We start from the raw sequence: 14,382 nt of genomic DNA on the forward strand, positions 1-14,382 counted from the left end.
TACCATATTCTTGGATCAATTATATCAGCTTTCTTACCCAGCTTGTAGTGATTGAGCATTGTGGGGGAGGGGCTGCAACTGTGTCTCTCTACTCAGCCCCACTTCCCATTACTTATTTTTGAAAATGCCCTATGGACTCTCTAGTCATCAGATATTATTGAAACCCCATGTAAAATAACCAGAACATTTGTATTGAGTTTTCACATAGATTATGCAGGGGTTTCCAAAATAATGCAAAAATATATTTGGCTCACTTGTTTTGCACTTCGTGAGTGTAACATTAAAATAAACCAACACAAACTAACCGGTTTCTCAGGAGTTTATAAACTGAGTGCACAGCGGGTTTTGTCAATTAGGCCACTAATAAAGAAGAGATATGGAACCAAAGCCCAAAGAAGGGATCTTCGTTAAAAAGAAAATATTCGCCGAGCAAGTGGAGAGATGAGGGTGAGCAAAGCACTTGTGAAACAACACAGCGTGATGAGGAAGGCCTTGCCTGAGGTCAGACAGACTGGGGCCTCAGAACTGCTCCACCCTTTACTAGCCATACCCCTGACAAATTAGTTGTCTTTTCCAAACCCCACTGTTATTTTTTCCACTTATAAAACAGTAATAATAGCAATTTTCATCCATTTATATTCATTTTCATCCATTTACGACATTGTGTTGAGTGCCTCTTATGAGCTACACCCTCTTTTGGTGCCAGGAAAACAGCAATGAAGAATATAAACAAGAGTGTCTGTCCTTGTGAAACTTACCTTTTAGTGAGGGGTGAAAAAAAGATAAACAAAATGATTAAGTAAATGGATAGTGTAGTGAAAGATTAAAATGGGGAGTGCTATAGGTAAAGAGATTTTAGGTAGTGTGGTCACAAAGAGCCTTATTATTATCACAGTAACGTTTGAGCAACTGTTTTAAAGATGACGGAGTAAATATACCTTACCTGGGTGAAGAGATCCGAGGGAAAGAGAATGTGGATCCACTTTTTTGGCCACCATGCTGCTCTTCTCTAAAATAAGAACACTTCGCTCTCAAGGGCAACGTCCCATTAGGATCAGCGCCTCAGTGAGCCTGGATTCAAGGTTGTCCTTCCAGTAGGGGATGAAGTTGGGGGCTCTCTATGTGAGAGACAGTGTGCTGGAGTTAGAAGAAAAATTCATGGCGTGTGACCAATATACATCCTATGCATCGTGGCAGAGAAATTGTTTACAATACTGTTTCACAACTGGAAAATGGGATTTGAAATTCTTTGATTGGCAGTTCTCCTAATGGATAAATCAGTCATGAGAACAGGAAAAAGAAGAAAAAAAAATGAGTGTTTAAAATTAAACAGCATCACAAACACTGGGCTCTGGTGATACTTTTTCCAGGTTTTCTTCTTTTCTCTCTCTCTCTCTCTCTCTCTCTATATATATATATTCCAGAAAAATTCATGCTAAGAAAGACCACATTCTAGAAAGTCTAGTTTATGACTATTATGTTGAATATTAAGCCGATTATTAAATATGCCTACATGATCTAGTCATATTTCTTTTTTTTTTACCTCCACTTTTGATATGTGGAGAAAGCTTTTGAATTACCCCCTGCCTTAGTTATAAGCATCCAATAAACTAATTTGACTATTTCTCCACTGGTTATTCAATGGGAAACTTTTGTGAACCATTTTGTAAAACAAATCAGTCTCAAGTCCTCTGAATGCTTAGATATTTGTATATTGGATTTTTCTAGTATGGAGAACACCCATTTCTCGGGCAGGAAGGACAATTCAGTGCTGCAGGAAATGAAAGCTAGTCATTTTATTCCTTGTCTCACTGTCTCCTGCCCAGGCTAATCTTGTGTGGCCCGGAGAGGAGCTAAGTTGAAACAGCCATTAGAATGCCCTGCATACATCACCAGGGAAGTGAGTGACGGCTGATCCGTGGACTGCTTTGTTTGGGCACTGTCACAGACCAGTCCACTGACACGGAGAGGGCAGACAAGCAGCTCAAATTGACCATGACCTTGGGAACACAGAGGAAGGCTGCTCCACCTCTCCATCACACATGAATCTGCAGTTGAACTTTGTGTATAAGTGTTGAAAGCTTGTGCTTTCTGGAATTCATAGATGTCATTCCCCCGAATTCCCAGCAAATTCACTATCTTTAGCAGGTGAGCTCTACAGCAGGGGAAAATAAGGCGTTAGCATACTCTGTCATTACCCTGACAAAATCTTCTAAGTATAGCTCTAAGATTTAAGAATAGCATTCATGCATAATTCTTAAACTTGGAACTATAAATAAGTGAAAACTGGAGTAATATCTTGAAGACAGGACTAATGAAGGGGATGTGGCTCATTTAGGAACCAAGGTGGCATGGATGGATGCTATTACTAAATATATAATTCTACTCATATAAGTAATGCTTATTGCCTCTTTAATAACACTAGTATTATAGTTTGCCCCAGTTAAGGTCTTAGAGAGATGTACACTTATTTTCCCACATAACTGATGCATATCACAATAAAAAATTAGAAACCAAGCCCTAATCCTGAATCTATTCATTGCTCTCACTCAGCTCATCCTAAACATGGCCTCCCAAGGAAAAACTACAGATAATCATGTTGATCCTCAGCATCCTCCCTTACCATTTTTTCCCCTTCATTTCCTATTGGTGCTTATACATATGCTTTTGATCTTTGTGATGTGTTGTCTATCGAGAGGAATTTGCCAACCATTCATGAAATTTAGTCAAAGCTGTGTTGGAAATATAACCAGTACCAGGAATAATGATTTCAGAAAATATCTGGGAACCATAAGAAAGCACAGAGAAAATGGTTAGGTGTCCTTTTTCTTTGCCTCTCTATGTATTTAAAAAGAACAAGTATTTTCCTGGAGTGACAACAGAAGAAAGAGCACTTTTCAACTATGTCATTAATCTCATATCATAATTCTACTCATCACTTGGTTTTGTTTGTATGCACATGTGCATGTGTTTTCTCTTTTGAAAGCAAGAAGAAAGGGGGAGGCAGTAACACTACACAGGAAGGGGCAGAAAAAGTTTAAAGGAGTAGGTGAATCTAAAAGATGATGCCTCTAGTTGGGTGAAAATGGGGAAGGAAAAGCAAGGCAGAAGGAATAGAGTTGGCAAAGGCACAAACAGAGTGACATCCTAGGCTTGCTTTGAACACCCATGTAAGTTGAGCCTTAAAGCATGGCTTTTAGCCTGGCAGTGATGAGAGGAATAACTTTCCATCTTAGAGTTCCACCAAAAGAAGATTCTGAGGCAAGGATAGTAGTGCAAACCGTTAACTTGGCAAGAGATCCAAGGAAACTCATTTAGGGGAATATGGGAGTAAATAGGGAAGGGGAAGAAACCTATGACCCAGCAATTGTACTACTGGGTATTTACCCCAAAGACACAGATGTAGTGAAAAGAAGGGCCACATGCACCCCAATGTTCATAGCAGCAATGTCCGCAATAGCCAAACTGTGGAAAGAGCTGAGATGCCCTTCAACAGATGAATGGATAAAGAAGATGTGGTCCATATATACAATGGAATATTACTCAGCCATCAGAAAGGATGAATACCCAACTTTTGCATCAACATGGATGGGACTAGAGGAGATTATGCTAAATGAAATAAGTCAAGCAGAGAAAGTCAATTATCATATGGTTTCACTTATTTGTGGAACATAAGGAATAGCATGGAGGACATTAGGAGAAGGAAGGGAAAAACGAAGGGGGGGAATTGTAGGGGGAGAAGAACCATGAAAGACTACGGACTCTGAGAAACAAACTGAGGGTTTTAGAGGGGAGGGGCATGGGGGGAATGGGTTAGCCCAGTGATGGGTATTAAGGAGGGCACGTTCTGCATGGAGCACTGGGTGTTATGCACAAACAATGAATCATGGATCACTACATCAAAAACTAATGATGTACTGTATGGTGACTAACAACATAAAAAAAAAAAAAAAGAAAGAAAGAAACCACAATAAGGTGAGTTATGTAGCCATTTGTCACTGTGGACAACTGGAATTCAATCCTGCGAGGACACTTGGGAAGAGTATATAGAATATACTTCAGAGTTTACCAAGGCCTGAGCAAGCTGGGGCATTAATTAACTAATCACTTTGTCATCATTGGAAAAAAGCACTAGCGCTGGCATGTGTGGCTTGCGACAGTTGAAGAAAATCTAAAACCATGTCCATGATCTGCAGAGCTCTATGTGATCTGGCCCTTCTTGCTTGTCTGGCCTCATGTCGAGTTAGACCAATTTGAGCTCATTCTGGCCTGGCCATGCTGGTCTCCATACTGTTCCTTCAACATGGCAAAGTCCTCAGGGATTTGGATGTTCCCTTCACTAGCCTAGACATCTCCTCCCTATGTTTCTGCTCATCTAACTTGCTCATTTTATTTGCATCTCTGTTTAGAATTCACTTTATCTGAGATGTTTCCTAACCTTCTGTTTTGAAATGCCACCATGCTTCATCTTTATCTCCTTAGACTGCCCCATGATTTGTTCACTTTTTGTTTACAGATTCATCCCTAGTGCCTGGTACAGAGAAGGTGCTCAATAAACCTATGACAAATGTATAAATGACTTGGGGTCCTATGCCGGACACTTTTTTTGGTCCATAATCTTTGAATACTTTTCCACTTCTAAAAACTTGTTTTAATTTTGTGATTGCAACATGAAAGATGCCAGACACTTTCAATACAGATAAAATTTAAAGGAAAAAAAAAGATCTTACATGGATTACAAAGATTATAGATTTTATTCTTATGGAGGAAAAAACAGCAATTATTTTTGCTTAATTGTCATATCTGCAATGGATAAAGTTGTCTTCATTAGGGAGACAAAAATTTATAGGAAGGGGCTCAAGGTTACATTTACGTGAGGACTAGTGATAGACATAGTGATACTTTTCTGTGTTGCTTATTTTGTTTGCTTTACTTTGTTTTGGTTTGATCCAGAATGCAAGGGTTCCCCTTTAACTCTGTCATATAGTATGTAAGGTTATCTTGACTCCTGATGAGGGCAGGGCAAGATACTAGTTTCACTTGTGTTCAAGTTCTTGCCTTAAGGCAAGGATTTGACAGAATTTATTAACTTAACAAATCTTCTGAATCAGTATGATTCATTTGGTGTTTTATTTGCCTGTTTATTTACATGAGCACAAGAAGAGCTGCTGATTAACACACAAAGAACTTATTAGTGTGTGGTTAATAAAATAGTCCTAAATTATATTATGACTTAAAAAAAAAACTTTATGTGGAGATTCTGTATATCCTTGGGGGTTATAATTTCAACTTCTGCCTGCCAGAAATATCTAATTGCCTTTATTAGCTTGCTTATAGATAGCAAGAACCAATAAATATTGTTTACTTCTCTGGGTTTGGTCTGGCCTGCCTAACACTGCAGAAACAGCTTTTTTTTTTTAATTCTGAGATCCCCTAGCTTGTTTCTGCTCCTGGCTTGCCAAAAGGAAACTTTTTTTAGCTTCTTGTAGGGCTGAGATCCCTTGAGTCATAGACCAGATAATGGGCCAGTTACTGTGGAAGACTTTTTAGGTACCAATTCTCACTTTTTCATTATATTATCCAGAATTTCTGAAATAAACATGTTACTCCTGCACATAGAAAAAAAAAAATATAGGGCGCCTGGGTGGCTCGGATGGTTAAGCGTCTGCCTTCGGCTCAGGTCATGATCCCAGGGTCCTGGGATCGAGTCCCGCATCGGGCTCCCTGCTCAGCGGGGAGCCTGCTTCTCCCTCTGCCTCTGCCTCTCTCTCTCTCTCTCTGACTCTCATGAATAAATAAATAAAACATTTAAAAAAAAAAAGAAAGAAAAAGAGGAAAAAAAAAATATATATATATAAAGAAAAGGTGTAGGAATGATATTTCCCCCTCTGGGCACATCGAGAGAGAATAGCTACCATCCATTGAAAAGTCATGCAAAAGGAATTTGGCAAACAGAAGACATAAGGAAAAACAGTTTCTGGTAAGAACTCCCAATTAAACGATAAATATGGTCTCTTGGAGTAGTATGGTTTCAATGAGGTGGTCTGATAATTGATTAAAGGACTTAATCTTAAATGTTTTCTTAAATATTAAGCCAATACTCCAAGGTATCTTCAGCTTCTCCTCCATCCGTGTGCCAGGCCTATGGCATACTCCTCATGGAGGCCAAGGGCTGAGCTGTTTGATTTTTCACAACCACTGAGTAACATCCTTGATTTCTGCAAGAATGGATGGCTTTCTGGTTTACTTTTCCCCACAAGTCTTGAGAGTAATCACTTGCACACAGTAGGGATGCAATTAGTGGTTTTTAAAAAAATGTGTAATCTAAATTTATTCAGTGACATTTTCCTCGTTGAAGATATTTTAAAAGAAAATAACCAATGTTTCATGAAAGGTAAGTATCTAGTAGTATTTAGATAATGGTAATATACACGATTTGACCCCCAAATGTCCATTTTTGTTTTCATTTCAAACATCTCTCTTTTTTTTAAGATTTTATTTATTTATTTGACAGAGAGATAGAGCATAAACAGGCAGAGCGGCAGGCAGAGGGAGAGGGAGAAGCAGGCTCTCTGCTGAGCAGGAAGCCGGACGTGGGGTTCAATCCCAGGACCCTGGGATCATGACCTGAGCCGAAGGCAGCCACTTAACCAACTGAGTCACCCAGGTGCCCCTCAAACATCTTTTTTTTAAAAAAGTAACATAAAAATGATAGATTGCTGCATTCCTATTTCCTGCATCTCAAAAATTTTAATTCAACTTCCAGTCATTTTCTCAACTATATATGTTAACAGTATTTACTCCTATTTTTGAATGGGAAAGGTATCCATTTTCTGTTTCTTAACGGTGATATTTAGGTCTTCTTTCTCTGATTCTTCAAGAAAATGGTTCACACTGAATTCGAATAGTAATCGAGTCTGGTCCAGAAGGTAATGGGCAACTACAGATCTCTCTAATTTTAAGAGCCTGAGATAGGAATCTATTCAAATATTCAGGTTCATTTCCAAGAGAAGAGTGTGTGGATAACCATTCTGGCAACTTGGGATGACCCTGGAAGCTATCTGCAAATCCTATCCACCGCCCAAACACTGAACTGGCCCTTGTACCCACAGAGACCTTTGCAGCAAGCTGGAGTCCAATATTGTCAGCTTTGGCCTCCAGTGTTCTACTGTATGGTCGATCAAACATATATTCCTGCAATTGAGACTGTCACTACTGTCCCCAAAGGGCCAAATTATCTCCAGAACAAATGGCCCGAATCATTGTGAGAAAAATCAGACCAAAGAAGTCCAGTAAATCAACCCAGCTAGGCTTTTCCACAGCTTGTCCAGGTCCTGCATGCACTCGCTTGGCCCAGAAGAAAGGCAAGTTGGTGAACGTCAGTTACACCACTCAAAAGCCCAGTGAAGATAAACACGTGTCCATTTGGAATCACAAAGGCAGTGCTCACTTCGGCAGCATATACACTAAAATTGGAATCACAGAAGGATTTATATCTGAGGAATCAACCACTTGAGTGATCCAATGGCTCTCAAAGACCCCTGGGGTATCTTTCTTGTGTTCAATGAGATGATAATGCACTTCTTTAACAGTCTGCTCTTGGGTGGCTTTCTTAGTTAGCATATCACTTAAAAATTCTTCCATTCATGCTTCATATTCCAGTTCTGACAAAAGTCTGAAATGTTCTTTTGTCAATAAGAGTAGCTTGTTCCTTTCTATGTTGGACTCACTTCCGCGCAAGTAAAATAAAACACTACAAATAGTAATCCACAACTACTCAACCCAAAGAATAACTTTTTTTTTTTTTTTTCTTCCTTACCTTCTCCCTCGGAGGAAGTGCTCACCACCATTCCCTTATGCCCCTGCATATGTACAATGATTGCAAAGAGTTTCTGCCCTGATTTGAGAATTACCAACAGGACAGGAGCCAGACGTGTTAGGATGGCGAAGTGCAGGAACTCCACCCAACACTGATGAAGCAGGCATGACTGAAACTTCTTTTATCAGGAGCTGCCTTGAAAAAGAGTCATTCCAGGAGGTGCATTTTTGGGTAAGCATCCAAATTTCCTTACTTTTGGTACTCCAGAGGCATCCTGTTCTTCTGTTATTGAAAGTCCTATAAAAATGAAAGTTTCCAGGCAGAAAAGCCAACCTTCTCTTGTAAAGTGTTTACTTCCAGGCCCTGACACTTATTTACTATGTGGTTAATTTGTACTTGATGGCAGTCCAGTGAGGTTACAGCTAATGTGTTACATTTTCTCCAGTTGGTCAGTGATTTATACCAGAAAACAAACAAAGAACACAACTTAGTAGCAGACTGCAGGTCATAGATGAAGGTCATCCTTGCTTATTATCCTAGCAGTGGCAGAAGTCAAGATGATTCCTTCCAATTAGTGAACGTGTTTGTTTGCTTGCTTTTCGTAGTTAGTTGGTATTGCAATTGCCTCTTTTTCTTCCCTGCTATAAACTCAGTGAGGGAAAGGACTATGACTTGTTACTATTATAACACCAACACCAGGGACAATACCTGCAAATAGTAGATGCTCTGTAAATATACTGAAGGAAAGAATGCACGAGCCAGCAAAACCGTTTCTTAAATGCTCATTAGAGCACTATGGTGAAATCAATTAGCCTTGATCTAGAAATCAAACAGGTTCAGGGCACAATGCCCCCCATTTTCATTATCTATCCTTTCCTAAATCTTTTTTTTTTTTTTTTTAAGATTTTATTTATTCATTTGAGAGAGAGACAGAGTGACAGAGAGAGCACAAGCAGGGAGTAGAGGCAGAGGGAGAAGCAGACTCCCTGCTGAGCTGGGAGCTGGACGTGGGGCTCGATCCCAGGACCTGGAGATCATGACCTGAGCTGAAGGCAGACTCTGAACCATCTGAGCCACCCAGGCACCCTGATCCTTTCCTAAATCTTGAAAGTTCTAAGCCTCAATTTCCCTAGTAATCAGTCTGACCAGCCCTTTTAAGACTTGTGAGCTTCTCTTCAGGTAATGCAGATGGAAGCACCGTGAGTTATAAGCTGCTGTATAAATATATGCTCAGACATGGCATGTCACCCTGACACTGATCAGGGAAATAATTTAGGAAGGTAGTGCGGAGTGGAAGAAGGTGGAGAAGGCTTACTTGGCCAGCATTCTCTCGTGGGCAGGGTATACATTTGATAAACTACTTGAGGTGTTGAGTGAGAGCCTTTACCACTTCTACACTAAGAGACATGCTCCACATTCAAATAATGCTGAACGATGCTTTCTTCTAAGAAGTTCTGCACTTACTCGCAGACTTTTGAATATAGAGTGGGACATAAGTATGGAGCGGGTGGTGCATTGCCTGAGGCATGGAAGATGATTCTCCCACCCCCAACAACTTTCCCTGAAAATTAAAGAGACAAAAATTTCTTTAAATTAAGACTTTGAGATGATGTCTGCCTACAAAGACAGCAAAGTAAAAGCCTGCCTGGGATGTACACATATTGTACAACCAGCCTCATGCATAATCATGTCAGAGTCTTCTTGGACTACACTGGACCTGAAGAAACTCAGGTTCGTGTATCATGAAGTCGGAATATATTACATTAATGTGGGAGGGACCAAGCACAATCTTACTGGCCAAAAGTTAATCTCACATGGCAATGTTGGTACAGACCTGGAGTCAGGACCTCCTGGTGTACCAAATGTTTTACAGGTGATTATGTTTTAAATATTGATTCAAAGTCATTGAACACATTGGTTATTTGTAGCACATTTTTCCATTCCCTCTCTCCAAATGGATGGACTCCATTCAAACGAGGCAGATGAAAACTGGTAACAGCTTGCTAATGGATGTCAGAATCTTAGCTCATTTTATTCAAGTGTTCTTTCATTTATTCCTTAATTCATCAAACATGTATTAGATGCCTAAATGGTCCAAGCATCTGGAGTTGCATAGGGAATTATAGTAAATACAAACAAACATTGTGTGTATGTGTGATCTGAAATGTTTACTAGTTGTGGTATGAGAGAAGAAACATACCATTAAAATAAAACATTTGGCTCTTGGGCTAATTTCCAAGATGTTTGAAAAAAAAAATGTCCATTTTGTGTGTTCCCTCTTCATGACTGGGTTGAATCAGGAATACAAAGCCACCAGAGATTTGACTACAGCATTTTTCTTATACAAGTTAAATAGAATACTGACATTCAAATTATGCTTACTCTCACCTTGATGCTTTTGCAAGATTACCTGAAAACTTCAAGACAGTTTGAAATAAACTCACCTATTCATTAGTGAATTCAGCAAACATTTATAATACCTATCATGGGCCAGGCATGGTGAACAAGTACTGGGGAGTAAAGACACAAAGAAAGAGCTCCAAAAGAACTCATTATTTGAAAATAAGCAGCAGTTGAATAAAGAGCTTACACTTCAGTGTATCATTTCATCCAAGATACAGAGGAAGCACAGAGGCACATGGAGGAGAGTGAGGTTGATTGGACCCGAGTGTTGAGAGGTTTCCTGAAGAATGTTAAGTTTAAGTTACATTTGGAAGGAAGAATAGGGGGTGAAGGTAGAGATGGGCATGTCAGAAGGAAGGATCAGCATTCACCAAGGAACAGACGCCCACAAAAAATGTGTGCCCTGGGAAATATAACCAACTCATGACTGCTGGAGCAAAATATGCTAAACAGTACTTATGATAAAGCTGTGTTTTAGGTATTGCTAACTTGAGTAGGACAAATCCTTGTGATGCATTAGTTGAAATTTGCATGGAGTCTTCCACAGTCTCTGTCTCTCCTTCAGACTACGTTACAATCACATACGTTTGTGATCATATAGTTATGATATGGTTAAAACCAACAATGTCCTTGTAAAAATGTCCAACTGATTGTAGAATTGACCACATGATGGCAAAGATAAAATTGGGAGACCACTTTGAAATACCTGTCTATGGCCACAGAAAGATTTGCCTAAGATCTATATCCCTCTTTGCCATCTCCTCCCTAGCAACTTCTTTTTTCTAATAGGCTTTTTCATCCCTCCCCTCCCCCTCCCCTTACCCTCCCCTGTCTCCCTCCTTCCCCTCCTTTTCTTCCTCCTCCACTTCCTCTTCCCCCTCCTCATCCTCCTTCTCCTCTCCTCTTCCTCCCCCTCCTCATTCTCCTCCCCCTCCCCCTCCTCCTTCTTCTCCTTCTCCCCCACCCCCTTCCTCTATGACCCTCCGTGTTTACGACTACATACCAAACCTGGACTTTCATCTGCAAAGTGGTTTCAAATCTATGTTTCCAGAATTCTTTAGAACTTCCTGCGGAGAATCCTTGGGGATGACTCGGTCAGTGGCATTGCAGGCTTACTTTCTTCACAGATCTTTGACAGATTCATATAGATCTACTATTTAAATTGGGGCTTGGGCAAGATTTCATTTGAAAAAAGAGTTCTTATGCCTCTTTAAGTTTTAATATTACTCCCCTTCTTGTCTAATTCTCATCTTTTGAGGATAAACGGAAGCAAACAGGGGAGAGGTGACAGCAGCAACACTCTATACTACCTAGACAGAACGACATTCGAACACGGGTATTGTATTCTCAGATGCTCATCCCATCAGGTTATTCCAGGCAAGGAGTCTCCTCTACCACCCTGCCCACTATAGCAGAAGAAATCCCTGTCTGGAAACTGTCATGACAAAGACGGTACCATGTGCTCTGTGTTTCCCCTCAAGTGTAGACTTAATTGTCTCCTAACCTCCTTTTAGCTTTAATCAGAACCCCTCTGTCCATAACTTTCCATATTTAATTCAATTTGAACCATTTACCACATTTATTATGCTCAGCCTTAGAAACACAAGGTTAAAAGCATATGTGTAATCTTTGAAATGGAATTTCTCATCATCTTCTCTGCGGATGGGGGACCCAGACATGCACATACCTGACTCCTTCAGTGAAACCAGTCTACATCACAGGCATGTTGTTATGGGCTGAATTGGGTCCCTAAAAAGGTATGTTCAAGTGCCCACTCCCGGTACCTCAGAAAATGACTTTATTTGGAAATGAGGTGGTTGCTGATGTGACTTGTTAACATGGGGTCAGACTGGAGTAGGGTGGGGCCCTAATCCCACATGACGTGCCCTTATAAGAAGATGGCTGCATGAAGACAAGACACAGGGAGAGAGAGCACCACGTGAAGATGGAGGAGAGACTGGAGTGATGCACTCACAGCCCAAAGAACACCAAGGATTGCCAGCCATTATTAGAACCTAGGAAGAAGATAGGGAAGAGAGTCTCCCTCAGAACCCTAAGAAAGAACCAATTTCAGCTCTCCGATGTTCGACTGCTAGCTTCCAGAACTTTGAAACAATAAACTATTGTTTTAAGCCACCTAGTTTGTGGTACTTTGTTACAACAGCCCCAGGAAACTGACACAGAAGCATAAAGTTCACAGGTGAACAAGCCATTTTCAACTTCGCTGTGTGTCTGGTACACTGCTGGGGGCAGGTGACACTTCATTTGGGTGCTCAGGGGTAAGTTGAGGTTGTCCAGAGGGAACAGGGAGGATGGGCATCCACAGCAGAGAAGAAAGCAGAAGCAAAGGACAGGATCTGGAAAGATCTTGTGACGTTTGAGCAATGCCGAGCAGCCCTGTACAGCGGCGTGGGACAGGAGGTGCTTCGGATAAAGACTGTTGCAATGCCCTTTTGCAACGAGAGTTTACTTAAATAAAAAAGAAAAAAAAATTCAAGTTTTGAAATCACTGTGTGTGTGTGTGTGTGTGTGTGTGTGTGTGTGCATGTGTTTAAATATGTATCTATCCCCAGATGGTTTTTCTTTCTTTCTTTTAATTTCTTTTTAATTATGGCAGCTATTCTCCAAACATGTTTTTGTTTATCTCAAACTAAGTATACAGTTTCAACATATGGAGGATATTTTGTTTTACTTCAGTTTATCTTAAGAAATCAGCTTTCCTAACTCTTGTTGGCAGTGGACCCAAATGATTTCTTACTTTTTATTTCCCTCTTTATTTTCTCCTCTTCCTTCTTTTCTTTCAGTTATGACTGGTCTCTCTCTCTCCCTCCCTCTTTCTCTCCCTTCCTCCTCCTTCCTTCCTAACCTTCTTCTTTCCTAAGTTTCTTCCTTCCTCCCTCCCTCCCTCACTGTCCGCCCCCTCCTTCCTTCCTTCCTTCCTTCCCTCCCTCCCCCCTTCCTTCCGCCCTTCCTTCCTTCCTACCTTCCCTCCCTCTTCCTTCCTTCCTTCCTTCTTTCCTTCATTTTTTCCTTCCTCCCTCTCTTCTCTTCTTTTTCCTTCTGGAATGTTATAACAGATTTCCCATGTTGATGAACTGGCTCATTTAGTGGCAGGAACCAATCGTTCCTTGGCTTGTCCACATTTAGTCAGCCTAGAAAATACACAAACTGGAAATAATGTGAATAAACAAGTCAGGAGTAATATTTGCTCTTTCATTTATAGTACCATGAACCTGGTAATCAAGTCTGTTCAGGATCTGGGCCCAAACTTTTCTATCAGCCTTGTTTTGCATGATGTTTTTCCAAACCTCAGCGTATTTGGCTCCCTTACTCTTTCTTTTGTTAGAAAGCTCATTTTCATCTTCTCAGCCTCCTGCACTCCACTTACCCTTCAAGATCCAGGGCAGATGTCCCTCCCTTTCACACATTTTATGATGCTCCCTGGAAGAATTAATCATATTCTCCCCTGGATTCTCTTAGAGCTTTGTACATCCCTCTATGCTTGCTTTATTGTGATTGGTATTTATTGTCTTATCCATCTCCTCCACTACTCTGAGGTCAAAAATGGTTTCTCATTGTTCTAAAAACTTCAGTCCAACAGAGCAGCGGCACAGAGTAAGCGCTCCATAAATTCTCACTGGAGACATGCCGGAATGCAGAGATCACAATCCTTCTACGGGGAGTAAAAAGCTTGTCTTTAATATCCTTGCAACTCCTAAAATCATTTGCACGCTTCCCAATTTGCAGAGTGCTAGAAATATCAGAAACTGGGCATCTGGGGCAGAAAGCTACCTGGAATGCTGAGTATAAAACTGTAGGGAAACTTACCATTTCTTGGTGCGTGTATCCATGTAGCAGAACCTGGGCATCAAGCAGACTTTAAATGTAGCGTAGAAGCGCAGTGATACATTCGTGAGTATTTCTGCAGTGACACTAGACAAAAGTGTTTACCACTTAAGCCAACTCTAAAAACTGGAATCAGTTGCACTATTGCTGAGATGGCTTCTGAGGGTAAGTATGCTGTATGTAAATGACGCATGAGGTCTGCCAGAAGCAGGAAAGGAGGAGTAGGATGTGTGATGCATACTTAGCATGTCTGTACTCCCCTAAAAGCCAATGTCTTTCTCTCCAGACTCCCAGCGCATTACTTGACACACTGA

The 14,382-nt window shown here is 40.6% G+C and overlaps 1 pseudogene; it reads right to left on the reverse strand.

Moving 5' to 3' along the window:
* Positions 1 to 6,755: 6,755 nt before the first annotated feature.
* Positions 6,756 to 8,341, reverse strand: LOC116639425 (annotated as a pseudogene).
* Positions 8,342 to 14,382: the final 6,041 nt, after the last annotated feature.

The sequence above is a fragment of the Phoca vitulina genome, unplaced genomic scaffold, assembly GCF_004348235.1.
Source record: "Phoca vitulina isolate PV1807 unplaced genomic scaffold, GSC_HSeal_1.0 scaffold18, whole genome shotgun sequence".
Lineage (NCBI taxonomy): Eukaryota > Metazoa > Chordata > Mammalia > Carnivora > Phocidae > Phoca > Phoca vitulina.